This window comes from Panicum virgatum, chromosome 5K, assembly GCF_016808335.1.
Source record: "Panicum virgatum strain AP13 chromosome 5K, P.virgatum_v5, whole genome shotgun sequence".
NCBI lineage: Eukaryota > Viridiplantae > Streptophyta > Magnoliopsida > Poales > Poaceae > Panicum > Panicum virgatum.
In genome coordinates this window covers 3,583,174-3,608,713 of record NC_053140.1, presented here as the reverse complement: position 1 = coordinate 3,608,713, position 25,540 = coordinate 3,583,174, and the positions used below count along the sequence as shown (strand labels likewise).

The following is a 25,540-nucleotide window of genomic DNA, read 5'->3' as shown; positions in this document are numbered from 1 at the left end:
TCCCTCCTCGTTTCCCACGTCCTCTCTGTCTACAGTGCCAAACAGTACATCTACAGTATCAAACAGCCCAACCGCCGATGAAAAAACAAATTGGTCACAGCCACCACTTTAAAAAAACATGAACACAATTCTGCTACATTTACCAGACACAGTTTTAACACCAACTCAGAAAGTTTGGTCAAAATAATCAACTTATACAGCCTGCTTCACACGTTTGCAGCAACCGATGGCAATTCTTGATATCCTTTCATAAGTTAGCCTGTGTTTTCTATGTATTCCTCATGAAAAGAAAGCATCGTGCCTTTGCATACACTTTTTCTGTAGAACGCAAGGTCAGCTGCAACCATTGATGACCATCCAATGAAACAGAAGAGTAAACCATATAATATGATACAGGGTTTTTCTCGAGCAAACCAAGCTCCTTCGGTTCTGCTTCATATATATATCTAAAAAAGCTGCATACTCATCAAAAAGTGTTTCCACAAAGCCCGAGCCGGGGTCTTCAAATCAGTTGTCCAGTAACTTCCCAAGCCGGGATCGTGTATTGTATTGTTCTCAACTGCCAGTCCAAAAAGAGTTCCTCGGTCATGTCAAAATCATGGAAAGTGTACCCAGTAATGAAAAGTATCTGATTAGGTATCTCACCATGGCATACATGCCGCACAGCAATTTGCAAATGAGCTTTTCCCTTTTCAGAACACACGAACAACTTCTGCACACGGGACAAAGTGTTAACAAAAGGCATAGAATACAATGTTGATGTCATGAAATATAAGGACAAAACTGCAAGAAAGTAGAAAACCTTCCAGTGGGTTACCTTACCAAAACCAAAAAATCAACGCAGCTCCAATAAGCACACACACTCAATATGAGGAGTATGGGGAAACATATCCACAGGAATTACACTCTTGAGTTCATAGCATCCTCCCAAATCTTTCTCTTCCTGCATTCAAATTATTGAAGCAGTGACTAAGTATCACAAAAGAGCTAAAATATCAAAAGGAATTTAAATAGCTGCGAAGTAGGACAAAACATACCACACCATGACATAGGTAGTCCAAATCCCGTGCACAAGTAGCTGGATTACATGAGACGTACACTATCCGAGGGGCTTTAACTTCTAACAGCCACTTGATTAACTTCATGTGCATCCCTGGCCGATTGGGATCTGTAAAATATATAGTTGTCAGTTGGGTTACAAAGCAGAGTAGAATTATGACTGATCCAGCATAGCTTCCTAAAGTTTGAAACTTCATCTTATGTTTATTTATAAGTGCAACACTCATTAGGCTTCATACTAAAGCTGTTGTCACCTGTAATAAGTAGCTAGTAAATATACTAAAATTAAGGTGATTTTTTTTAAAAAAACTGTTGATACGATCACTTTATTGAACGAGATCACGATTACAGATAGATGAATCTCCCTCGCCCTCCCTAGGAGGCTCTGAGGCTAAGACCTATCCTTCTGCTTGCCTAACAAACTGGCCATCGGCCCCCTTAAATAACAAAGTTTATCCTCCTAAACAAAAGGAAACAAACCAATGTTTATCCTCCTAAACCGACGGAAACAAACCAACCAACTGTAACAAACTAGCCACTAGATGACGCCTGGGTCTTGCTCTTCCTGCGCTGGAACTTCTTCCCAAAGAATGTGTCCATAACACTACCACCCTCGTGACAGAAAAGCTCGTCCTCGAGCTTGAAATTAGGATACTCCTCCTTGAACTCTTCCAAGGGACGCCATGAAGCTTCAGAGGCATCCAGGCCTTCCCACTGAACCAGAATGTCCCACGAAGTGAGAGATGGGCGCGCACGGAGTACCTTGGCTGGACGAGGCAACACCCGACCATGAACAATCGGTGGAAGGTGTGCTACCTGTATTGGTGGCGCGCCATGAAACTTCTTGAGGAAGACGACGTGGAACACGTCATGGATGCGCGACTTGGGTGGCAAGCTCAGGCGGTACGCTACCGGCCCGACGCGTTCCACCACCTGGAATGGGCCGTAGTACTTGGGAGCAAGCTTGGCGTGGGTCTTGTCAGTGATGCCGGCTGCCGAGCGATGATGAAGGCGTAGCCAAGCCCATTCACCCACGTCGTAGGAGAGGTCTCTGTGGTTCTTGTCATGTGCGGTCTTCATGTAATCTTGAGCTTGGAGAAGACGTTCCCGCACCTCGGCCAGGAACTCGTCGCGCTGCATCAGCTGCTGATCGACAGCGGCGACCCTGGCGAGGCCTGGCGCGTAGGACATCAACGTGGGTGGGTCACGACCATAGACCACCCGGAACGGCGTTGACTGGAGCGCGGATTGGTGCGAAGTATTGTAGCAGAACTCGGCCCATGGCAGCCATCGAAGCCATTGCCGTGGTCGATCTCCGGCGAGGCAACGAAGGTACACTCCGAGTACCTGGTTCGTCACCTCCGACTGGCCGTCCGTCTGCGGCCGAAAGGCGGAACTGAGGCGCAGTTTCACCGCCGCAAGAGCGAAGAGCTCCCGCCAGAGAGCACTGGTGAAGACGGGGTCCCGATCACTGACGATCGAACACGGGAACCCATAGAGCTTGACGATGTTGGCGAAGAAGGCCTGTGCCACGGAGAGCGCGGAGTAGGGATGCCCCAGCGGGATGAAGTGGGCTATCTTCGAGAACCGGTCCACCACGGTCAGCACCACCGACTTGCCGGCGACGCGCGGGAACCCCTCAACGAAGTCCATGGCGATGTCGCTCCATGTAGCCGACGGCACGTCCAGGGGCTGAAGGAGGCCCGCCGGGTGTAGATGCTCCGTCTTGTTGCGCTGGCAAACGATGCAGGCCTTGACGTAGTCGCGCACCATCTTGGACGCCTGGGCGTTGTAGAACGAGGCGCGCAGACGCACCAGTGTCTTCTGTGTGCCCTCATGCCCCGCGCCATGCGCCGTCGCGAGTAGCTCTGGCCAGAGCACCGAGGACGACGGAACGAAGATGCGGCCACGGTGCATGACGAAGCCATCCGCCAGCGACCACGCCGCGCCTGCCGAGCCGTCGGCGATCTCCTGCTTCTTGGCTTGGATCTCCGGAAGTAGCTCGGCCTCGCGTCGGAACTCCTCAAAGAGGGAGAACTCCGGCCTGGAGATTGCGTGCATCGCAGCGGTCACGTCGCCTTCGTCGCGGCGGGAGAGTGCGTCCGCCGCCCTGTTCAACTTGCCGGGCTTGTACTCAACCTGAAAGTTGTAGCCAAACAACTTGCTCACCCAAGTGTGCTGAGGGATCGTGGAGAGGCGCTGATCGAGTAGATGCTTCAAGCTGCAATGATCAGTCCGCACGATGAAGTCGCGCGTCCACAGATAGGGACGCCAGTGGCGCACGGCTTGAACCAAGCCGATGAGCTCCCTCTCATAGGCCGCCAACTTCGCGTGTTGTGGAGCGACAGGGCGACTGAAGAAAGCGATGGGGCCTTGTCCTTGATGGAGAACAGCACCAAAGCCCGTTCCCGAGGCATCACAGTCCACCATGAACGGTTCTTTGAAGTCAGGAAGCTTGAGAACCGGTGCTGTGGTCAGGGCGTTCTTGAGGGCCTCGAACGCCGCTGTTGCTTCCGCCGACCAGCGGAACGCCTCCCTCTTGAGCAGAGCTGTCAATGGAGCAGCAATTGTACCATAGTTATGTATAAACTTAAGGTAGTATCCGGTGAGCCCGAGAAAAACCACGCAGCGCCTTGACGGATTTGGGCAGCGGCCACTCCTGGACCGCCTTGATCTTGTCATCATCCATGGCCACCACGTCATTGGATATGACATGTCCCAGGTACTGAACACGCCGTTCGCCGAAGATGCACTTGGAACGCTTGAGGGCGAGGCCGTGGGCGCGCAGCGTGGTGAACACCGCGCGGATATGCTGAAGATGTTCGGCCCACGTCCTGCTGAAGATGAGAATGTCGTCGAAGAACACCACGACGCAGCGGCGGAGGAACGGCTGGAGCACCTCGTTCATGAGCGCCTGGAACGTTGACGGCGCGTTTGTCAGCCCGAAAGGCATGACTAGGAACTCGAAATGCCCATGGTGTGTGCGGAAGGCCGTCTTGTGCACATCATCCGGATGCATCCGCACTTGGTGATAGCCGCTTCGTAGATCTAGCTTCGTGAAGAAGATGGCGCCCTTGAGCTCGTCCAGCAATTCGTCCACGATGGGAATCGGGAACTTGTCGCGAATCGTCTTGCTGTTTAGCGCTCTGTAGTCAACACAGAATCGCCAAGTTCCGTCCCGCTTGCGAACCAGGAGGACGGGCGAGGAGAACGCCGATGTGCTTGCCCTGATGATGCCCTGCTCGAGCATCGCCTTGCACTGCGTCTCTATTTCGTCTTTCAGCAATTGTGGGTATCGATAAGGCCTCACAGTGACTGGCGGTGTAGACGGTAGAAGATGGATGCGGTGGCCGCATGCCCGCTGGGGAGGCAGGCCCGTCGGCGTGGCGAAGAGGTCGGCGAACTCGTCGAGGAGGAGGCGCAGCAGGTCCTGCGCCGTGGTGATGGCGAGGTGTGGCGCGGGGGGCGCGTCGAGTCCCAGCCACTTGACTCGGTGACCGTCGCGCCAAAAGGCCATGGAGCGGCGGTCGAAATCCCACATGATGGGACCAAGGGTGCGCAGCCAGTCACACCCCAACACCAACTCGTAGCCGTCGAGGAGGACGATGTAGATGTCGACGTGGAAAGTCTCAGCGCCGATGGTGATGGGGACGGCCTTGCAGACGCCCGTCGCCGGAACGCGCTCGCCGTTGGCAACGCCGACCGTCAATCCTGGACGTGGTTCCGGCACCAGGCCGATCCTCCGGGCTGTAGACTCAGCGAGGAAGCAGTGGGTGGAGCCGGAGTCGATCAAGGCCGTCAGGTTGGTGTCGCCGATGGACGCGGCCAGATTGAGTGTCCCGCCCATGCGAATGCCCGCCAGAGCGTGCATGGAGATCGACATGTCCTCCTCTGAGTCTTGCTCCGAGGCGGCGTCGTCGGTGTCCATCTCCAGGAAGTAGATGCCACGCATGGTACATTGCTTGGCGTGATCACGAGAGAATTTCTCGGGGCAGTTGAAGCAGAGACCGTCGAGGCGGCGGCGCGCCATCTCCTCTGGTGGCAGGCGCGTAAAACGCGGACTTGGTGGTGGAGCCTTTTCCGGAGCGCCCGGGGTTGTTGTCGATGGGCTAGATGCGTTCGGCGTCGATGGAGACTTTGCGGATGAAGCGGGCGTGCGGTTGCTGGGCTTGGGGGAGCGCGCGGGTGCTCGCATCGCGTCGTCCGTCAGCTGCGCGCGGTGCTCGTACGACCGCGCCAGGGCCATAGCGTCCTCTAGGGTCGCCGGTGCATGCATCTCGACGTCGGTGCTCATAGGCTGCAGGAGCCGGCGGTGAAGAGATTGATCTGCTGCTTCTCGCTGACGTCGTCGCAGCGGGCCAATAGCTTGAGGAACTGATCGACGTACTCGTCGACCGAGCCCGTGCGGCGACACTGGGATAGTTCGCCAGGGGGTTGCTGCGGAGGGGAGGGCCGAAACGCTTGTTGACGCCGTCGACGAAGTCCTTCCAAGATGGAACGCCGTGGTTCTTCTCCCAGCGGTAGTACTACTGGCTGGCGGCGCCCTGAAGGTAGAACGTTGCCGTCCACACCTTCTGGTCCTCGGGTGTACCGTGAGCGCGAAAGAATTGTTCGCCCTTGTGCAGCCACGTGAGAGGATCGTCGCCGCCGTCGTACTTGGGGAAACAGAGCTTGTGGACTGGCGGCGCCGGTGTGCCATCGCCTGGGAACGATGAATGGCTGTCGAAGCGGCCTTGTTTGTCCAGCAGCTGCGTCTGCACGTTCTTGATGGAGGTGGACAGGAGGGAGCACTCCTGACGGACGGATGACACCTCGGTGTCGAGCTTCTTACCGATGTCACCCATCATCTTGACCATCTTGTCGACGGCTTCTTCGAACTCGGCCTTGGAGACCGGCGAGGTGTCGTCATCGTCGCCAGGCATGGCGACAGGGACGATGTGCGGCAGGAAGCGGTGGGGTTAGCGGCGCGCAGGGGAAGGGGTGGACAATATGGAAGTGGATGGCGAGGAAGGAAAGCCTAGTCTGATACCAGAGATGATACGATCACTTTATTGAACGAGATCACGATTACAGATAGATGAATCTCCCTCGCCCTCCCTAGGAGGCTCTGAGGCTAAGACCTATCCTTCTGCTTGCCTAACAAACTGGCCATCGGCCCCCTTAAATAACAAAGTTTATCCTCCTAAACAAAAGGAAACAAACCAATGTTTATCCTCCTAAACCGACGGAAACAAACCAACCAACTGTAACAAACTAGCCACTAGATGACGCCTGGGTCTTGCTCTTCCTGCGCTGGAACTTCTTCCCAAAGAATGTGTCCATAACAACTGTTCATCTCAAACAATTTTTTAGGGAACATCATGATATGAATATATTTGAGTGGAGTGCCAAAGAACAGTAGCAATATATGAACCAATACAAACCTGAGATAATTATGTTAGGCTTTGGAAATTCCTTCCCGAATGATTCATTGATTTTGTTGAGGTCTCCCTGAACGAATGTTGCATTATTGATACCATTCAACTTCGCATTCTTTCAAGCATCTGCAATGGCTTCAGGGACAACTTCATATCCATATACATGCTTTGCCCTGAGTCAAGCAGAAGTGTCTACTGAACATGGTTGCCTTAAGATGGTTTATTGCAATAGCAAAATGGTCTATGTGAACCAAAGAAAGCAATAGCCTCTCATAGAGAGTAATAACTATTTCATATAATATGTACACCCAGAAGAAGAAACTACCTCCTGGCAAGGGTCAAACCAATGGTTCCAGTTCCACAAAACAAGTCAAGAACAATTTCAGAGCCATCTCCTTTAAGCCTAGCAGAATCTTCAATCAGCTTGTAAAGGACATCAGCCTGCAGAAAGTCATAGGCAGAAGAATCGTCATTTGACCATTCAAATTTCTGCCATTTATTGGTCTTTCTCATCTAGACAAGCATACAAGCTCGTTTATCTGCTTATACAGTTCTTTTTTAACTTATGCTTTCCTTAGCTCTTTTCATTCATCTACTGAAGTACTGAAGGAAACACATGATTGGAGAAGCAGCACTATGTCATGGTGCAGTGGTGGCTACAAAATATGTAACAAAACCACAGTTCATTATGCAACAAAAACAAACCTGTTTTGTATTAGTCTGAAAAAAAGAGTTGGCAGATATCTGGAATGTAAGTCCTCTCAACATCTCCGTAATGTTTGGCTTCCCATACAAGGTATATTCTTGTTCACCCACAGATGTATTGCCAACAGATGTGTTCACATTATTTATGACACTGACCTGAATTAACAGTATAGGAATGTCAATAGGGCAAAAAATTACTAGGATTTAGTACAAACTATTTATGGCCTGTTTGGAAAGGCAGTTTTGGGATCCAAATCACTAGGATTTAGTACAAACTTGAACTAAATCCAAAAAATTCCTAGAACAATCCTTCCCTTCCAAGCAGTCATTATCGGCACAAAATATAGAACAGTCCTTACATAAAAGAGCTCTATGTTAATTATAACAATTATACGATAATAAGATCAAGTAGCTTAAGAATCTTGTTATCATCACTATAGTATCAGAGTAACAAGGCTCATATTACATACCACTTCAGGTATTTTGGTGATATTGTCAACAAGAGGCATCAATAGATCTGGTTTATAACATGATGTCACAAAATTGACCATGACTTCTGGAGCCCCAGTGCTGATGTTTCTGGACAAAACAAAACAAAATGGAATCTTTGAAGGTACTCATCACACAAAATGATTTGCTCAGTGGGCAAAAAAGATTCAATGGTAGTTTACATGGAAATACTAACATCTCTCTAATTAGCATTACTTGAGCTTCAACAAGAAAAATGTGGACGGGACATCGTCCTAGATAGAACTACCAAAGCCAAAAATACTAACTAGGTTAAACATTTAAATATCAAACTATAGTATCTTGGTGAAGATGACAGAAATATGCGTCGCATTGTAAAAGAACATCTTCTAAATTCATATAAAACATTATATTTGCTATCAGAAGTGAGTCTTGTATAAGCATTACTCGTAGTTAAATTCTAGCGCTTAGAATGTATCACACATAAAACTGGCATAATGGTATGAACGGAATAGAAGATATCAGATACGTGAAAATAAGATGATAAATACAATAAATTATATTCAGGTATTAACCTGGAAACTGAGATATGCAATACATCACTGGTAGAACATGTGGAAAACACAAGATGGAATGCCATACCTTCCGGTTCTTATCATAAGATGCTTAAGAAACCCAACATGCTTGTGGACATCATAAGGTGTGAGGCCTAGGGCAGGATCCATCCAGGTTTCTTGAACAACTGCAAGAACCTATGGACATTAGCAACTAATCAATTCAGCATCCCATATTGTTAATCAAACAATCAAATGATATGGCTATTCACCCACCAATCAACAATAGTAAAGTAACACAATCACCCAAGGTTTCGAACAAACAAATAAAATGTAACACCTCCAACTGTTTACACAGACATACATCAACGGACTCTAGTACGGCAGAGAATTGGCAATGCAATGTGGCTTAAACAATCATGCTTTGAGAGAATCTCTAGTACGTTTCTGTCGGGTACCATAACTATGGGGCACCCTAACCCTGAGCTAAAACACGCGCAAAACATAATACAGCACCCGGGCCGGATCCTTCTCGAATTCGGACGCCCGAAGCCTCTTTAGGCACGGAAAGCCCAAGACGCACTTGGCCCACAGCCCAGCACCACGATTCGGCCCCTCTAAGGCCTCGCTGACCGAAGACGAAATCTCCGCCTCGCTCGAGGGTCGCCCGTCGGGGCCCCTCGGTGTGAGGATGAACTCCACCTCGCTCGAGGGTCGCCCATCGGGGCCCCTCGATGCGAGGACAGACTCCGCCTCGCTCGAGGCTCCCTCGGCTAAGCCCTCCGTGGGGCCTCGGTGTGGGGGAAATCTCCGCCTTGTTCAAGACTACCCTCAGCGGACGGAAGCTACGGCTCAACCACCCCGCTGGACGGGACACATTTACTCACCAACCACTCCGCGGCGGGGGGCGGACGGTGTCAGGCGGCGTCAGCTGGCGTTGGCCATCATGCCACACAGCGGACATGACCGGCGTCTCATCAGCCTGCACCCGCCACTATGCCGCTATTCCCGGCGCGGGGCGGGACTGTGGAACTCTGTGCGGACTTGCCTGACACCCCCCGCTATTGTCTCGCCTACCCCTTATACTTTACCTCTCCGCAGGACTTTCAGAGAGCATGGGCGGCGACCCTCGAACGCAGTACGGCTCTTGACCGGGGCAAGATTTGGGCGGCAGCACCCTCGACGCCTCACCTCATCCGACGTGGGGTTCTGCGCACTTCTACAGCCGTCACCATGCCGTTGACTAGCGCCACAGGACAAGGACGCGCTCCGGGCATAGGCGGAAGGATTCGCAAGGACGATGGACATGACTTGCGCCATGCCCCACAGCGCTCGGCGACAGGGAGGACCAACTGTTCTCCCCCAGACCACGGGGGGAGAAGTAGACGCCCTCACTGATCCCCATGCATGTAACCCTACTTCCTTGAGTCTATAAAAGGAGGAAGGGGGAACGAATCGAAGAAGGACAACGAGAGCTCACGCTCACCCCTACACACTTACACCCCACCCGATATTGGCACTTGCCAAAATCAAACCCCCACGCATCAAGGGACTTGGGAGCTTTCCTCCCTCTCTCGCCACAACTTGTACCCCCTACTACGAGCACTTAGGTGCAAGTAATATAGTACATACCCCTCTGCTGGACGTACGGCCTCGTCGGCCGGAATCAGGATAAACCCGGTGTCATTGTATTTTTTCTTGCATCAACCATCTGGAGATAGGGACACGCAGCATACTCACTAGTTGGTGCTAGACCGCGAGGTCCGGACACCGACAGTTGTCGCGCCAGATAGGGGAAGCTGCGTGACAACTCTTTTCTGTTTCCCAGTTGATCTCCAGATGGCGGGCAGACCAAACCCGTTTCCGATGGGCGTGTCGGATCCGTTCCCAGCCGGGTACGTGATCTGGTTCGGGAGCCTCGAGTTTCGGGCAACCGGCAACGGTTACCTCAATGAGCGCCTCCCACCCAGAGTCAACTCCGACTTCCTTACACCACCACCACGACACCAGAGCCGCACGGGTCGACGCGCGCGGCAAGCGCGCGCTGAACGGCGTAGGGTGGCACCCCCTGGCCCCCCTGCGCGGGTTGGGGCGAGCGTGCCACGAATTGGGACCACGGGGGGAGACGCCGCCCCCTCACCGGCAACACCGACAGCGACGCTGACAGGAGGAGCGTCAAGGCCACCGCCCCTCCCTCGCGGGATGCGGCCCTCTGCCATGATCTACGCGTCATCTGTCAGCACCAACATGAGCGCGTACAAGGATTTGCCTGGGCATCACCTGCTCTCGATCCGCAACCTCATCGCGTACGCCCGATAGCTCATACACTGGCTCCTCGGACGAGGAGTCTATCACCGCACGAGGTCGCATGAACTCGGAGTGGGATTACTCCGGGGTCCGTGATCTCGAAGCTTTCTTGTCATTTCAGGCCGCGGCAGACTATTGCCTCGCCTGTTCCGACGAATCCAGCGAGGGGGGCTACGATCCAACTCGGGAGTGCTTCGTCGCTGTGATAGGAGAGCCCGGCGACGATGACGACGTTGTGGCTGACGCAGCCCGCACCGCGATGGCCGCGGCGGGCCCAGCTGCGGTGCCTGGGCCATCCACCCCGGCAAACGTGGCGGAGCAGCAGGCACAGCTGGCGCAACTCCGAGAGCTTGAAGCCAAGCTCGACGAGGAGCGTCGGCAAACGCAGAAGCTGCGCCACACGCTCGAGCAAGGACGCACCAGTCACGGAACAGGAGCTCGGGAGTCGGGACGTGTTGCCCGGGAGCGGATCCTGGCGGAAGGCCACGAAGGAAGCCCCCTGCCGTTACCCAGGGCTAGCCAGAAGATCACCGCGGCGGCACTCCTGATCCGTGCAATGCCCGAGCCGTCTACGCCCGAGGGCCGCAACCTGCGCAAAGAGGCGCAGGTACTCCTCGAGGAAGCTGCAGTACAGCAGGCCGAGAGTTCCGCGTCTCGGCTGCGCTCAGCGGCCTCGGCGAGAGCTGATGAGGCGCCGCGGCAGGACCATGAAGCCTCGGTGCATACCCCACCGGCGAACAAGGCGATGGCACCCTCTGTGCACGATCGTGTCAAGCCGACTCCTGTGAAAGACCGACTTCGGGACACGCGCGGCAACGCACACGACGGCGACGCCCGCAACGTCCTGAACTAGAAAAAGGAGGATGGTGCCGCTCACAGTTACCACCCTCGACGTGGCGGAGGCTACGATCGCAAGGAGGATAGGAGCCCATCACCGGAGCCTCCGGGCACCCGTGTGTTTAGCTGGGAAATATGTGCCGCTCCCTTCCCCCCACGCTTTCGACAACCCACCACACTCACCAAGTACTCGGGGGAGACGGATCCCGGGCTCTGACTCAACGACTACCGCTTGGCGTGCCAGCTGGGCGGCGCGACTGACGACGCAGTCATCATCAGCAACCTTCCTTTGCACCTCGCGGACTCTGCACGAACATGGCTCAAGCATCTTCCGGCCAACCAGATCTACGACTGGTCCGACCTGGTCAAAACTTTCGTGGGAAACTTCCAGGGCACATACGTGCGCCCTGGGAACTCCTGGGATCTTCGAGGGTGTCGTCAGCAACCTGACGAGCCCCTGCGGGACTACGTCCGACGCTTCTCCAAGCAGTGCACCGAGCTCCCTAGCGTCAAGGACTCCGAAGTCATTAGTGCCTTTCATCTGGGCACCACGTGCAGGGATCTCGTGCGCGAGCTGGGACGGAACCCTCCCTCCAGCGGGAACGAGTTATTTGACATAGCGACCAACTTCGCCTCTGGCGAAGAGGCAGTTGGTGCTATCTTCGACAACGAAAGGGGCAAACGCAAGGTGGACGCGCCCGCGGAGGGCAGCAAAGCCAAGGAAACCCCGAAAAAGCCCAAACGGGGCAAGAAAGGCAAGAAGAAGGGCCCGCCTAACCAGCGCGGTCAGGGGCGAGATGAGGACTCTGACGAGGCTCTCATTGTCACCCCCGACGGCAAAGGTCCTCAAGGCCCCCCTCGAGGCAGCGGCCTGTTCGACGATATGCTCAAGAAGCCATGCCCTTATCACAAGGGCAGGGTCAATCACACCCTCGAAGAGTGTGACATGCTCCGCAAGTACTTCAACTCTCTCGGCCGCAAGGACGAGACCAAGAAGGAAAAGGACGAGGACGACAAGGGTGGCGACGGCTACCCCTCGGTGGAGAACGTGTTCTTTATCTTCGGCGGACCTACAGCGAACATGACCGCTCGGCAGCGCAAGCGGGAGCGCCGAGAAGTCTTCTCCGTCACTAAGGCTACGCCATCCTACCTCGACTGGTCGGAGGACACCATCTCCTTCAGCCGCGACGACCACCCTGACTACATCCCAAACCCGGGTCTATACCCACTCGTTGTCGACCCCATCATTGGCAACACCCGATTCTCCAAGGTTCTCATGGACGGGGGCAGCAGCCTCAACATCCTGTATGCCCAAACCCTCGAGCTCATGGGGATCGGTCTGGACAAGCTGCGTCCCAGCGTGTCGCCGTTTCATGGCGTCGCGCCGGGAAAGCGAGTTCGACCACTCGGACAGATCGACTTGCCCGTCTGATTCGGCGCGCCTTCAAATTTCCGCAAGGAAGTACTCACCTTTGAGGTGGTTGGGTTCCGTGGGGCGTACCACGCCATACTCGGACGACCATGCTACGCCAAATTCATGGCGGTCCCCAACTACACCTATCTCAAGATGAAGATGCTGGGTCCGAAGGGTGTCATCATCGTCGGCCCGTCGTTCGAGCATGCCTACGAATCCGACGTCGAGTGCGTCGAACGCGCCGAAGCTCAGGCGGACGACGAGGCCCTCGCGACCACCCTCGACAAGATGGCAAGCGAGGCCTTGGACTCCATGCACCGGCACGCAGGCAGCTTTGAGCCAGCTGAGGGTAAGGGTGCCCCTCGACCCAAGCCATCCCGACGGCAAGGCGTTGAGGGTCAGCGACACCCTCAGCAGCAAATAGGAAGTGATGCTCGTCGACTTTCTCCGTGCCAACGCCGACATCTTCGCGTGGAGCCGCTTGGACATGCCGGGCATACCGAGGGAGGTCGCCGAGCACTCCCTTGACATCCGACCCAACTCCAAGCCGGTGAAGCAGCGCCTGCGACGCTTTGATGAGCTCAAGCGCCGGGCGATCGGCGAAGAGCTGCAAAAACTTCTGGCGGCTGGATTCATCAAGGAGGTATTTCATCCCTAGTGGCTAGCTAATCCTGTATTAGTTAAAGAAAAAGAACGGAAGCTGGAGGATGTATGTAGATTACACTAGTTTAAATAAAACATGTCCGAAGGTTCCCTTTCCTTTGCCACGTATTGATCAAATCGTCGATTCAACTGCGGGATGTGAACTTTTGTCCTTTCTTGATGCTTACTCTGGTTACCATCAAATCAAGATGAAAGAGTCCGACCAACTCGCGACTTCTTTTATCACACCTTTCGGCATGTACTGCTACGTCACGATGCCCTTGGCCTCAGAAACGTCAGAGCTACATACCAGCGGTGTATGCTCCACGTATTCGGAGACCATATCGGGCAGAATATAGAAGCATATGTCGACGACATCTTGGTAAAATCCAGGAAAACGGGCGACCTGGTAACCGATCTCAAAATCGCGTTCGATTGCCTAAGGGCCAAAGGGGTAAAACTCAACCCAGAGAAGTGCGTGTTCGGGGTGCCTCGAGGCATGCTCTTGGGTTTCATTGCCTCCCAGCGAGGCATCGAGCCCAACCCTGAAAAGGTCGAGGCCATCAGACGGATGGGACCAATCCGAGACCTGAAGGGGGTGCAGAGGGTCCTGGGTTGCCTTGCAGCCCTCAGTCGGTTCATCTCACGCCTTGGTGAGAAGGGCTTGCCTCTGTACCGACTCCTGAGGAAAACCGAACGCTTCACATGGACCCCCGAGGCTCAAGGAGCCCTCGACAGGCTGAAGGCGTCGCTCACTCACGCCCCCATTTTAACGCCACCAACAGACGGTGAGCCCCTCTACCTATACGTAGCTGCGACGACCCAAGTGGTCAGCGCGGTGATCGTAGTAGAAAGACAAGAGGAGGGTCATGCTCTGCCTGTCCAACAGCCGGTGTACTACATCAGCGAAGTGCTGTCCGAGACCAAGACACGGTATCCGCAAATCCAGAAACTGTTGTACGTGATAGTTTTGGCTCGGCGCAAGCTGCGTCACTACTTCGAGGCCCATCCCGTCACCGTGGTCTCGTCTTTCCCCCTCGGAGAGATAGTCCGCAATAGGGAAGCCGAGGGTAGGATTGCTAAGTGGTCAGTGGAACTCATGGGAGAAACCCTCACGTACGCGCCCCGCAAAGCGGTCAAATCCCAAATCCTAGCTGACTTTGTTGCGGAGTGGACCGACACCCAGCTGCCCCCACCACAGATTCAACCAGAATGTTGGACCATGTACTTCGATGGGTCTGTGATGAAAACCGGCGCCGGCGCCGGCCTCCTTTTTATCTCACCCCTCGGAGAGCACATGCGATATGTGATTCCCCTACATTTCCCAGCGTCCAACAACATGGCGGAGTATGAGACACTCCTCAGCGGCCTCCGCATCGCCATCGAACTCGGCATCAAATGCCTCGACCTGCGTGGCGACTCACAGCTTGTCATCGACCAAGTGATGAAGGAGTTCAGCTGTCACGATCCGAAGATGGAGGCATACTGCAACGCAGTGCGCTGCCTCGAAGATAGGTTCGACGGCCTAGAACTTAACCATGTCCCGCGCAAGCATAACGAGGATGCGGATGAACTAGCTAAGATCGCGTCGGGGCGGACCACCGTCCCCCCAAACGTCTTTGCCCGCGACGTTGCCGAACCCTCCGTCAACTTCAAGGATCCAGAGGAACCGGGCACCTCAATTGCCGAGCCCTCCGACGGGAACCCCTCGGCGGATGAGGCCGAGCCTATGGAGACAGAAACCGAGATCTTCTCGGCGGATGGGGGTGAAGCCATGCAGATCGACGAGGCTCCACTTTCGCAAGACTGGCGCGACCAGTACCTCGACTGGATCAACCGAGGGGTACTACCCTCGGATCGCGCTGAGGCGCGACGCGTCGCCAGGCGAGCCAAGTCCTTCGTCGTGATTGACAAAGAGCTCTACAAGCGCAGCCCCTCGGGGGTCCTGCAACGATGCATCCCTATCCCCGAGGGCAGGGAGCTGCTTCGAGACATCCACGCCGGAGTATGTGGCCATCATGCGGCGCCACAAACCCTCGTGGGCAACGCGTTCCGACAGGGTTTCTACTGGCCAACCGCGGTCGCCGATGCCACAGAGATCGTGCGAACATGTGAAGGTTGCCAGTTCTACGCCCGTCAGACGCAGCTCCCGGCTCACGCTCTGCAGACCATTCTCGTCACATGGCCCTTTGCCGTGTGGGGACTGAATCTCGTCGGACCGCTGCAGAGAGCGCCCGGGGGCTACACCCACTTGCTAGTGGCGGTGGACAAATTCTCCAAGTGGATCGAGGCACGACCCATCGCCAAGATCAAATCCGAGCAAGCCGTGCAATTTTTCACCGACATAGTCTACAGGTTCGGGGTTCCAAACTCAATCATTACGGACAACGGCACCCAGTTCACAGGCAAGAAATTCATAAGGTTCTGCGACGACTTCCACATACGCGTGGATTGGTCGGCTGTGGCGCACCCACAGACGAACGGTCAAATAGAACGTGCCAACGGCATGATCCTACAAGGCCTCAAGCCAAGAATCTTCAACAAACTGAACAAGTTCGGCCGAAGATGGCTAACGGAGCTACCCTCGGTCATCTGGAGCCTGAGAACAACCCCGAGTCGAGCCACGGGGTTTAGCCTTTTCTTCCTGGTCTATGGCGCAGAGGCCATCCTCCCCACTGACCTGGAATACGGGTCCCCGAGACTCAAAGCCTACCAGGAGCACCAAAGCCGACAAGCCCGCGAGGACTCACTGGAAAAGGTGGACGAGGCTCGAGACGTGGAGCTTCTACACTCGGCGCGCTACCAACAGTCTCTGCGACGATACGAGGCGCAGAGGGTTCGACGTCGTGACCTCAACAAGGGAGATCTCGTGTTGAGGCTGCGGCAAGACAGCCGAGGGCGCCACAAGCTCACGCCACCATGGGAAAGCCCATACATCATCGCGGAAGTCTTAAAGCCCGGCACCTACAAGCTAGCTAACGAAAAGGGCGAAGTCTACACCAACGCTTGGAACATTCAGCAGCTACGTCGCTTCTATCCTTGAAACTCCAAGTCGTTTGTACATACTTTGTATTCGTATCTTAAGTTTCCCGGGACAATAAAGAAGTATGCTTTACTTTCGAAATTTCTTGGGGAGTCGCCCGAACTCTCGGGGGCTCGGACGCGCGCACAACACTGAGTGAGCCTCGGCTTTGCCCTCGACAAAGCCGAGCCTCCCTCGGGGGCTACAATGGGGGGAACCCCCAAAACGTCCCCAAAACTCTACGTTTTTTCCGAAAATTTCTTGCTTCCAAGTCTCTCGAGCGCTTAGAAAAACGAACGCAAGGCGTAAACGACTCGAGCGCGGGATCGCCTACGCCTTAGGGATACGACATCCTCACTCACCTCCCTATGCTTAAGTAGTTTACGAACGCGATAGTCCTTGCAGAAGTTTGTCTGAGTTACACGTGAGCACGCGAGAGAGCAAAGAAATAAGTAGGAAAAAACAACAACACACGAATATACACGCAAAGGCCTCGAACGGCCACTCCGTTAAGATATTGTCTTTACAAGGCAAAATCCTAACTTATCTACTTGGGCCTCGAAGCCCAGGCTATCTACAGGTTGCAGCCTCCCCCTTCGTCGCGCCCCTCCTCTTCGTCGTCCGCGGCGTCAGGGAAGAGGTTACCTTTGAAGAGCCCGGCCAAGGTGGTGGCAGCACCTTCTGCGCCTGCGTCAGCCTGCTCCATAGCCTCGATCTTGGCGTCATCATCGCCGTCGGGAACAATGTAGCCCGTGGCCAAGTGCTCGAAGTCGACGACGTAGTGTGTCGAGACGACACCGAGGGCCTTTTGGACGCCGAGGCGGAGGGCGCCCTTGAGCCGCTCGGTCATCCGGTCACCTAAAGATCTCATGCGACTGACCCGCGAGCTGCCGACTGGCCACCCTCTCCCTCGGCACCCTGGCACGCGACTATGGCGGCTTCCTCCAAGTCGTCGTGGTCCCTCTGCAGGGACGCGTACACGGCCTGGAGGGCCTCCTTCGCTGCGGTCTCCTCCGACACCTTTTTCCGCAGCTCTGGACACAAACAAAAGATAAGCCTCAGCAAAATCCAGTACACTAAATTTAACCATGGTACTTACCCGCAATGCATTTCCTCCCCTCTTCTATCTCCGCCTTCGCAGCGGTGAGGGTAATCTCGGCGGTGAGGATGGCGCTTTCCTGCCTCTCGATGAGGGCCTCCTTCTCCGTAAGGGAGACAGCCTGCGCATCTCGAGCCTCCTCTAGCCGCGTGCACTGGGCCGCCCTCGCCTCGAGAGCCTCGTCCTTCTGCCGTAGCATAGCGTTGAGCAGCTCGACCTCTTGGGCCTTCTGCTCCGCCGTGGCCCTCTGGACGTCGCGCTCCTCGATGGCTCGGGCCAGCTCCTCTTTCCGCACACGATCTTGCGCCCCCAGGTCGGACACCAAGGTGTTTGCCTCGCCCAATCGCTCGATCAGAGTGGCGTTCTGCTGCTCGAGCCACTGCACCTCGGAGTGCTGCTGGGCCAGCTCGGCGCTCTTGTCGCGCGAGATTTGCCTCAGACGCTGCGGGTGGAGAGTGTAAGCGGAAGATGCACAAATAAGATCAGAAATAGACGAGTCCCGGGGAAGGCACTTACACTGCTAATTTCGAAGTCCGTCGTCTTGTGGAGCTGAAAGGCGCGTTCGAGGACGGCTTGGATTTGGGAGTCAACTTTGTACTGCGCCTTCCATACCTCCTCCTCCTCCTGTTCGTTGCGATTAAAACCCGGGGCGCCCCCGCGCTGGACCATCACCCGCCCGGCTCCTGTGGGGGGCCCTTGCCCAGCATCAAGGCCACCCTCGAAAGCAGCAGCAACGCCGGTAGCGCCGAGGGCGATGTTTGGGGCGACCCGCTCCGGGTCCTCGGACTGCCCCAACACCCTCACCTCCGGCTCGTCTTCCGGCGGCATCTCCACCACCGGCACCACCTCTGGAGCCGGCCGCAGCACCGGCTGCACCACCGACTCCGCCACCATGGCTCCTTCGTCCCTGGCCTCTGTGGGCTCCGGGATGGGGCCTGTTCTCTCCACCTGACCGACGGGCTGCTCCGGCGCAGCCCCGTCGGTCCTCTCCTCTCCCCCGGTGTCCGGCCGGGCGACGCCTTCCTCGCCGCCACGGCCGGTTTCTCCCTCGGCACCCCGGCCGGACTCCTCCTCGGCGCTCGGACGAATGACGTCCTTCGCGCCATGCCAACCGGCGACATTCGCGCCCAATTGTGCGCGGGCCGACGCAGCCCCCCGGGCCATCGCCGCCCGGAGCTCCTCGGCGATCTCCTCCGCCGTCCGAGGTCCCCCGCTCGGGGGCTGCGGTGGCGCCGTGCTTGGCGTCGTGGACCTCCCCGTCTTGAGGGCCTTGGCGGGCGCTAGCAGAGCGGTCCGGGCGGCAGGGACTCTCATGCTGAGCCGAGGGAGAAAAGCGTCAGAACCAGAAAGGGGTAGTGTGCAAGAAAGCATAAAACAAGCGGAGGGAAACATAACCTGCTGCGGCGCCGAGCTTGCACTTCTTCGAGCCGCTCTTCGGGGCCCGCGACAACCCGCTGGCTCCTGCCGAGCGACCACCGGATGTCGCGCCCGGGCCGGTTTGACCCCTCGGCAGCGACGCTCGTTCGAGGGTCCCCGCGCCCGGCTGCACGGGTGACCCCTCGGCCGGCGACTGCGCGCGCGTGTCCTCGTCCTCAGCCTGCACCAGGGGCTCGGTGCCGGCCCGACGTTGGCTCGGTGCCCCCGGCCCCCTATGTATCGGACTCAGGCCACATCGAGCAAGTCGACTTGGCCCACCGCCGCAGAGGACGGAGACTCCGGCTCCGGCGTAGAGTCGGGCGTCGGGATGGGCGGCTTGCCCTCCTTCTCCAGTGCCCGGTTCGCCTTGTCCCTCGCCTCCTTCTCCTTCCTCTTCCGGTCACGCCGCTGTTTCTCGGCATCCTTCCGCTCCTTCTTCCTTTCCGCAAACTCGCGGTTCACGGTTCGGATCTCGGGGAGCGGAGGAACCGAGGGGTACCTTTTGCGGCTCACCCCCTGCGAGCGAGACCGGGGTCAGGAAAAGGGGGGCAATGTCAACGACGAAGCCTGGAAACGAAACTTACCACTTGAATGTACCCCGCCTCGGGGCGCATCGAGACCCTCCAATAGTCCGCAAGGTCGCTCGGGGGCTGGGACACCGCCCGCCCCGCCCGCTGCGCGGACACGCCGTCGGACAGGAACTCCTCCACCATCCGGGTGCCTTCGTACGGGGCGTCCCCCGTCATCCGGAAAAGAGGAAGCTTCCTCTCCATGAGGGGAAGCACCCTCCGCCGGTGGAAGTTGGCGATGACGATGGCCGCGGTCAGCCCCTTGCCCGCCAGGTGCTGGAGCGTGTCGGTGTACACCTCGAGCCTCGCCTGGCGCTCGGGGGGCGACACCCCGTACGATCAAGCATCCGGCTTCTCTAGCAGCACCTTGCCGGTGTACGCCGGGAGCTGCCCGTCGTCGTTGCGAAGGTAGAACCACCCTCGGTCCCACTCGCTGTTGTTGGTTGTCATCTTGCAGGGGATGTAGAGGTCCTTCCTCGATCCCCGCAGCTGGAGCGTCAGGCCCCCGGCGCGGACGGGCCTCCTCACCCCCGCCGAAACGGACTCGGTGTAGAGCTCGCCCCGGAAGAGATGACTCCACAGGTCCCAGTGGACTGGGATCCCCAAGTAGCCCTCGCAGTCGGCAACAAAGACCGCCGCCTGCGAGATGGCGTTGGGGGCGAAATTGTGCAGCTCCACCCCGTAGTGGTGGCAGAGCGCACGGATGAACCTACCGGCGGGGACGCCGAAGCCCCGCTCGTGCAGCCGCGCCAAACTGACGACGTAGCCGCTCGGAGGGTTCGGCGTCGCCTCTGACCTCGGCGCGATCCACAGTGGGCGCGCCGGATCAGTGTTTGGCTCAAGCAGCCCGCTGGCGACCAGCGACTCCAGATGTTGCCGATCGGCGGTGGACCAGCCCCATGGCACCGGGTCGACGAGCTGCACCTTCGCCATCGCGACGATGGAGGACAGGTAGAGGAAAAAGGGCTCGAAGAAGGGGAAGGTGCGCCCGCTCTCTCTCTCTCTCTGCCTCTCCTTCTCTTTCGTCTGTTCGCTCGAGCGAAGGACGGCGAGAGGAGGAAGAATGTAACGACAAGGTAAGCCGAACCACCCCGCCCGTGCCTCCCTGTTTAACTGCAACAGCGAGGCGGATTCCCCGCGGCGGTTCCCAATCTACCGCATTCAATGCGTTAGATACCGCTGACACCGACAGCTGAGCCCCACGATCACGAAAGCACGCGTGCGCACGCAGTAACTGCAGCGGGACGGCTCCCGAAGCGGCGCAGGCGCACTGTTGATGGTGTCCCATCATTCTGCGGCCGCCCGCGCCGTTCCGTCTGCCCGAGAGCGCCGCCTCAAAAGGCGCGCCCGCTCTGCGCGCATTGAGCCATGACACGCATTACTCCCGGATTCCGCGCGCTACGCCGAAAACTATGACGGAATATTCCCTTCCAAGGGGGGTTCCTTACCAACGAAGGAACAGCTATTCCGAGCCCTACTGAATCAGGGATTCGAAGGCTGGCCCGTCGAGGGATCGACAGCCGCCCCAGATCAGCAGAGTCAGGGGCAACCCGGGCATGCTCATACAAAGCCTAAGCCTCGAACACGGAGTTCGAGATGCCCGACGTTGTGGTCGAGGTCGGACAGAGGCGGCTAGTTCGAGGGATCCCATCGAGGGAGAGCATCGAGCCCTCGGACCCAATCGAACGTGTCCGAACCCTGCCTAGCGAACCTCTGCGAGTGCTTTATGGAACGTGTCTCCGGACCACGAGCCTACCCTCATCAAACGGGGCACGGACGTTCACTCGAACTACCCGCTAACAGCTCGCTGAAGCATCCATGTCTCGCGGCCCGGGCAAGGGTAGCATGGCTTGTTTCACCCCTCCTCCTTGCGGAAAGAATGATCGAGGGTCGTACCAACAAGACGAGGGTCCCCTTTGATCGCCCTCACATGGGCTAGGGCTCGGGAGCTCCTCGCACATCCCGGCAAGAGCTGTACCCTCGAACGAGCCGGTCATCGCCCGGTGGTGAAGTCCTGCATGTTGGGCTGACCCCCTTGCGCGCTCAGAGAGCCGTTTGAATCGGTCTAGAAGGAATACGGGTCACATTTCCAGCTGAATGCCGATGCCGGCTGAAATAATGCCGAGGCCGGCTGAAACGAACGCTGAATGGCCTTGCTACCCGGTCAACCGTACAAACACGATGCTCATAGCCCTTGGACGAGTGTTCCCACTCCTCCAAGGCCTCGGGGGCTACACCCGCGGGTGCGCTGACGCGCCCCCACGGAAAGAGTTTCACAAACTCGAGGGACAAAACCCCGAATAAACAGGCAAAAGGCACGCCGCGCCAAAAAAAAAATGAAGACTTCATTGTTTTTTTGCAAACCAAGATTACAAAGGGTCATCGGCTCGAAGCCGTCGAAAAGTACAAACGCATTGCCACCTGCGTGGCAATTTTTCTTATCTTAGGGAGGAGCAAGCGCCGATGAAGAGCACCGAGTCCTTGGCCGACATTGCGACCAGGCTGCTCGAGATTGCGAGCAGCAGCCCATAGACCGCACGGGTCCGAAGGGATGCCATTCTCGCAAACTTTCTTCTAGCTTCTCCTCCACCGAAGACCTTGCGGGGGGTCAAGATGGCGAACAGCACCCTCTACGCCACCTCCCCGAGAGCGACGTTGTCGCCAAGAGGGACGGTGCGAAGAACGACCGCCAAACCTGGCGCCGACGCCATGGTCAGGCGTCTCAACGCCCCTTCAGGCCGAGGGACATCGCAGAAGAAAGACCCCACGGGCCCGATGTTCTTCTGCTGATCCCACTGAAACTAAGGGATGGTAAGCATGCCCTCTCCAGCATTCGCCCACCGCTCGCAAGCATTCTTCTAGCCTCAAACCTAAGTACTTTGGACCACCCAGTCTGGGGGTCGGCCATGGGTAATGAGAGGAAACATTGCAAGTTAAAGGGAGGTTAGGAGCAAGAGAGGGAAGCTGGAGCGGCAAGGGAGACCCTGGACCCCTATTTATAGCCCCATCGGACGCTAAGCCTTAGCCCAACAGCGTGGGTAAGGTCTGTAGCACCCGTGAAGGCACAACGCCTCACAAGCAAAAAATGCCCTCGGTGACCCGTGCCGAAGCGTGACCAAACAAGGCAAAGCCGAAGCCCCCTGGACGCTGGGCAGTGCAGCACCTGCGCTGGCCGACTGCCCTCGAACGGCGCGTGCGAGGCAGCCAGGGAAGGCAGAGCTGAGACCCTGCGCGCGGAACAGCGCGGCGTCAGCACTGGCAGCGGAGCAGCAGGCGTCATCATGACCCTGGCCCGCTCAACGCGCTGATGCGTCTCGTCACCGAAACAAACAAGAAGGGGCGCGCGTCGGAGTGTTTTTTCTGCAGGCGCACTACCCCGGCGCCTGAGCTGTCGCATCCAGCAAGAGCGCTGCGACGATCGATCACGTCAAGAAGTAAAGTCTCCAAAATACCCTCTGGCCGAGTCCCCCGACTCGACCAAAGGCTCGGGGGCTACTGTCGGGTACCATAACAATGGGGCACCCTAACCCTGGGCTAAAACACGCGCAAAACATAATACGACACCCGAGCCGGATCCTTCCCGAATTCGGACGCCCGAAGCCTCTTTAGGCACGGAAAGCCCAAGACGCGCTTGGCCCACAGCCCAGCACCACGATTCGGCCCCTCTAAGGCCTCGCTGACTGAAGACGAAATCTCTGCATCGCTCGAGGGTCGCCCGTCGGGGCCCCTCGGTGCGAGGATGAACTCCGCCTCGCTCGAGGGTCGCCCGTCGGGGCCCCTCGATGCGAGGACGAACTCCGCCTCGCTCGAGGCTCCCTCGGCTGAGCCCTCCACGGGGCCTCGGTGTGGGGGAAATCTCTGCCTTGTTCAAGACTACCCTCGGCGGACGGAAGCTACGGCTCAACCACCCCGCTGGACGGGACGCATTTACTCGCCAACCACTCCGCGGCGGGGGGCGGGTGGCAAACGGTGTCAGTCGGCGTCAGCTGGCGTTGGCCATCATGCCACACAGCGGACATGACCGGCGTCTCATCAGCCTGCACCCGCCACTGTGCCGCTATTCTCGGCGCAGGGCGGGACGGTGGAACTCTGTGCAGACTTGCCTGACACCCCCCCGCTACTGTCTCGCCTACCCCTTGTACTTTTCCTCTCCGCAGGACTTTCAGAGAGCATGGGCGGCGACCCTCGAATACAGTACGACTCTTGACCGGGGCAAGATTTGGGCAGCAGCACCCTCGACGCCTCACCTCATCCGACGTGGGGTTCCGCGCACTTCTACAGCCGTCACCATGCCGTTGACTGGCGCCACAGGACAAGGACGCGCTCCGGGCATGGGCGGAAGGATTCGCAAGGACGATGGCCATGACTTGCGCCACGCCCCACAGCGCTCGGCAACAGGGAGGACCAACTGTTCTTCCCCGGACCACGGGGGGAGAAGTAGACGCCCTCACTGATCCCCATGCATGTAACCCTACTTCCTTGAGTCTATAAAAGGAGGAAGGGGGAACGAATCGAAGAAGGACGACGAGAGCTCACGCTCATCCCTACACACTTACACCCCACCCGATATTGGCACTTGCCTCAATCAAACCCCCACGCACCAAGGGACTTGGGAGCTTTCCTCCCTCTCTCGCCACAGTTTGTACCCCTACTACGAGCACTTAGGTGCAAGTAATACAGTGCATACCCCTCTGCTGGACGTACGGCCTCGTCGGCCGGAACCAGGATAAACCCGATGTCATTGTGTTTCTTCTTGCATCAACCATCTGGAGGCAGGGACACGCAGCATACTCACTAGTTGGTGCTAGACCGTGAGGTCCGGACACCGACAGTTTCCTTTAACGTGAGTAAAGAAAGATTATAAGAATATAACAAGAAGAACAATAGAAGCTATATTTCTGCCTCATCTACAGAATATATCTTAGTAGATTATGAAATGCAACTGAAATTCTGTGATATAATGTCCTAGATCGAAAGCATCAGCATTTTTGGAATGAAGCAAACTCAAATCATTGTATATAAGCAATTCGTTACCTTATCAGCAGGTTCGCTCTGCAGAAAACATTTCTCAACATGCAGCACCTTGTCGAAGAACCCTGGTGCATGCAATCCAAGCGCATATCCATCAGCCTCGTTCACCACCTCCTCCTCCTTCTCCTTCCACTCCCTTTGCATCCATCTCTTCGTCCCAAACGAGAACTCCATCTGGGGAATGGAAACGAAAAACAAAACAACGCGTTACAATTTGCACCCAAAACCCATCCAAAACCCCGCACTCAAAACCTCACCTTGTTCCTGTACCGGAATATCTCGTCGCACGGGACGATGGGCTTGAGGATGGCATCGGGCTCCGAGCTCTCCAGCAGCTTGGTATCGAACTTGCCGAAGTTGACGAGCAAGTCGCGGACCTGGAGGTGCTTGTGTCGGATCTGCGCGGCGTACGCGAGGGACTGGGTCTTGAATCCGCCGCAGTCGGCCGCGAGGGGGCAGGGTGCCTCGACGGCATCCTGGTGCGGCTCGAGGGTCTTGAGCTTGGCGGCCTCGGCGAAGGCGCCGCGGCGGAGGCGGCGGACGCGGGCGAGGAGGCGCTCGCCGGGCAGCGCGCCGTCGCAGAGCAGGACGAAGGTGGAGCCCGCGACCTTGCAGACTCCCTTGCCCTTGAAGGCCAGCGCCTCGCAGGTGAGCTCGACGGTCTCGCCGCGCTTCGGGTAGTAGCCCTTGCGGGGTGGAGCCGGGGACGGGGACGGGGGCCGATGCGACGGCGCGGGGGTGGGCGCCGGCGCTTCCGGGGCCACCGCGGCGACGGCGAGGAGGCGGCGGCGGGGGTGGAGGGCCGCCCCGCGGCGGAGGAGGCCGCCGGTGAGCGGGGAGACGGCGTGGGCGGCCATGCGGGCGGCGGGAGGTGAGGGGGATGGGCAGTGGACGGCGGAGATGGCGCGGGATAGAAGGCGAGAACGGTGGTCGGTTTTGTCCAAGTGGGCCCGCTCTTCCAGTCAACCGGGCCCTTCGCACGGGCCGACCATACCATCAA

General features: G+C 57.1%; 1 pseudogene across 1 annotated transcript; it reads right to left on the bottom strand.

Annotated features, from left to right (window-relative positions):
* Positions 1 to 80: 80 nt before the first annotated feature.
* On the bottom strand, positions 81 to 25,433 carry LOC120705720 (annotated as a pseudogene). The gene is made up of 11 exons (XR_005688043.1): positions 24,798 to 25,433; positions 24,544 to 24,714; positions 8,292 to 8,401; positions 7,652 to 7,760; positions 7,182 to 7,337; positions 6,802 to 6,917; positions 6,483 to 6,649; positions 1,038 to 1,168; positions 818 to 943; positions 646 to 712; positions 81 to 559 (listed from the first exon to the last, which is right to left on the bottom strand). The product of XR_005688043.1 is annotated as an uncharacterized RNA methyltransferase BH0687-like (transcript).
* Between the last annotated feature and the right edge of the window lie 107 nt (positions 25,434 to 25,540).